The sequence below is a fragment of the Convolutriloba macropyga genome, unplaced genomic scaffold (genome assembly GCF_964194025.1).
Source record: "Convolutriloba macropyga unplaced genomic scaffold, txConMacr16.3 SCAFFOLD_4946, whole genome shotgun sequence".
Taxonomy (NCBI): Eukaryota; Metazoa; Xenacoelomorpha; order Acoela; family Convolutidae; genus Convolutriloba; species Convolutriloba macropyga.
The window spans coordinates 7,501-10,623 of NW_027449271.1; the positions used below are offsets into that span (position 1 = coordinate 7,501).

The window sequence follows — 3,123 nt, forward strand, 5'->3', positions numbered from 1 at the left end:
CAAGAAGAATTCCGAGGAAAACTTCTGCTCGATTCATTAACAAGATTTGCCAAAAGACGACAACTACACTACTCGGTAGCCGAGAATATAATATCAAGGCATTGAGTATGGTAACGCTCACTCCAGTTCCCCTTCAACAGTTTCACGTACTTTTCACTCTCTCTTCAGAGTGCTTTTCAACTTTCCCTCACGGTACTTGTTTACTATCGGTCTCGCTTTATAATTAGCTTTTGGAGAGACATATCTCCAGCTTCGAGTTGCACTTTCAAACAACTCTACTCATAGGAATGAGCCATTATGACTGGTATCGAAAATGACCTTTACAGGATTTTCACCTTCTTTGATGCTACTTTCCAGTAGACATCAGGACAAATTCACCAGTCTAGCATCAAACCATACCGGACACCGAGAAATGTTGCCATTTCTCTTCCCGATGAGCTTTTCCCTGTTCATTCGCCATTACTAAGGGATTCTCAGTTGATTTCTTTTCCTCCCCTTACTGATATGCTTAAGTTAAGGGGGTTCTCTCGCCCAATTCAGGTTATGTAGTTGATTGTCTCTTAATTGGTTCACTGACCAATATGAGACAGAAACCGATTCAGCAGTTTTGTTCGCTACTACTATCAAACACAGGTCGAAGTTTCCATTCAGTCATTAATTCCAACTTTCAAATGTTGTTGTTTCAGCTTTCGCTTACTAGAAGCAACATAATACTCGCTGCAATACAGACCTCGGGAAACCCTCACCGTGAATAAGGTTCACTCACATATTTCACTACATTTTGCGTGGGATTGGAGATGAGGCTACTCGTTCTTGCTCAGTACTAGGCTGAAAATTAACGAAACTTCGTTACAAACGTTCACATGTTGATGTTTCCGCTTTCGCGTACTCGAAACAACATAATACTAGTCTTTGTAATTTAGTTTCATAATTTCAACTGTTCTCATGCAGAATTTTTGCTCATTCTTATCCCAAATTTTGACCTGGCTACTAGTTACACTCCTTGTACTTATTGCAAAATGACCACAAATTTCAACAGCTTTCACATGTTGCTGTTTCGGCTTTCGCTTACTACAGTCAACATAATACTCGTTGCAAAATAAGTGCTCGGCATCTGCAATTTTCCAAAGACGAAGTTTCGCCAGTTCAATTTTCGCTCGCCAATTATGGCTACTAATTCACACGGTACTGAGCTCAACAACATTAAATTTGTTCAGCAAGACTTTCACATGTTGATGTTTTGGCTTTCGCCTACTAGAAGCAACATAATACTCGTCTTGTTAGCTCATTCAATGAGAATAGCTTTTCCCGTTGAGAATTTTTGCCTTCAATTGGCGTTGTAGTGAGTTTGGCTACTCAGATCACCAAATACTTGTGACAATTCGAACCAGAAATGTTTTCAATTTTCACATGCTGATTTTTCGGATTCAACCTACTAGAAGCAGCATAATACTTGTATTCAACAATTTCTGTATCAAATCCCAGTTTTCTCTGGTGCATCTTTGCCAAACTATTCCAAACTGCCTGAGTCTGAATACCAATTACAGGTACTAGTAAATGCACGTTACTAAGGACTATATAGTTCTAGGTTACTGTACACAACGACGTTCACATGTTGATGTTTCAGCTGCCGCTTACTAGAAACAACATAATACTTATCGTGCATACCTTTCCATAACTTGTCCTTTTCAGATGCATTAGTTTCCCTTTGTCTTGGCTTCTACAGTCAGACTGGCTACTAGTAACAGCACAGTACTAATCACATATCGTTCTACAGTTTGCAGACAACTTTCACATGTTGATGTTTCAGCTTTCGCCTACTAGAAACAACATAATACTCGCTGTATACATTTGTAGTTCTCTATGTAACTTTCATGTGAAGAAGTTTCGCCAGTCTTTTTGACTGTCTCAAATCTGAGTCATGCTTAGGCTACTAGTTGCTTCATAGTACTTATCGCCTCGAGATCATTGAACAAAACTTGATTTTCACATGTTGCTGTTTCAGCTTCCGCTTACTAGAAACAACATAATACTAGTCTCATTAAGTTCCGTCTCTTTGCAATTTTCTTATGAAGAAAATTCGCCATCACAATGACTCCAGCAGTTCTTGATCAAGGAATGCAATCATTGATCAGAATGCTATTATTTGAATCGGTTCTGCTTTAAGTGTTCCAATTTTATTGGAAGCACCAACAATAGAACATCAATGTGTTCAATCGAGAGTTATATAACCCTGAATCGGACGCAGTCAACAGCCGAAGCCGAGACCGCCTTTTGCGTTAGAGAGGTCGGTAAACAAATCTTGCGATTCATACCGAATTAACACATATAGCTGTGCTCCTCTTCGTAAAGCGAGCCAAGTGATCCCCTGTTGAAGGATGTATTTGGACCAATCTAGTAGCATTTGGTTTCCAACAAGCTCTCCCAAGTTAGCTTACTTATTGGGCTTTTCAACCAATTCGGTTGGCTACAAGCATCATCAAAGTACTAGCCACAGTTTGATCGCAAAATTCTACGACTTTCACATGTTGATGTTTCGGCTTGCGCTTAGCCTACTATAAGCAACATAATACTAGTCATATCATAGAGCGTGATCAGCTTGTGACGTTCTCATGATGAAGTTTCACCAACAGTGTCTCACTTCGAGCTTAAATCCAGCTACTAGTAACTACACAGTACTGACTGCAACGATAACTTTTATCTATACCTTTCACATGCTGCGCTTTCGGCCAGGGCCTACTAACGTCAACATAATACTCGATATAAACTTTTGTTCATGATGCAGCTTCCCCATGCAGAAGTTTCGCCTTCAAATGCTCTCTTGGCCATATGACGTAAGAAAAGGTTACTAGTAACATCACAGTACTAGCCACAGTTTGATTGCAAAATTCTACGACTTTCACATGTTGATGTTTCGGCTTGCGCTTAGCCTACTAGAAGCAACATAATACTAGTCATATCATAGAGCGTGATCAGCTTGTGACGTTCTCATGATGAAGTTTCACCAACAGTGTCTCATTTCGAGCTTAAATCCAGCTACTAGTAACTACACAGTACTGACTGCAACGCTAACTTTTATCTATACCTTTCACATGCTGCGCTTTCGGCCAGGGCCTACTAACG

General features: G+C 39.9%; 1 non-coding gene and 1 pseudogene across 1 annotated transcript in view; both read right to left on the reverse strand.

The window, feature by feature from the left end:
* LOC142354915 (large subunit ribosomal RNA) overlaps positions 1-545 on the reverse strand; it is a 3,522-nt gene extending 2,977 nt beyond the window's left edge. Inside the window, exon 1 of the ribosomal RNA XR_012761137.1 lies at positions 1-545. This exon is cut by the window's left edge and continues 2,977 nt beyond it. This is a non-coding gene — a ribosomal RNA (large subunit ribosomal RNA).
* Positions 546-2,228: 1,683 nt separating this feature from the next.
* On the reverse strand, positions 2,229-2,380 carry LOC142354914 (5.8S ribosomal RNA; annotated as a pseudogene).
* Between the last annotated feature and the right edge of the window lie 743 nt (positions 2,381-3,123).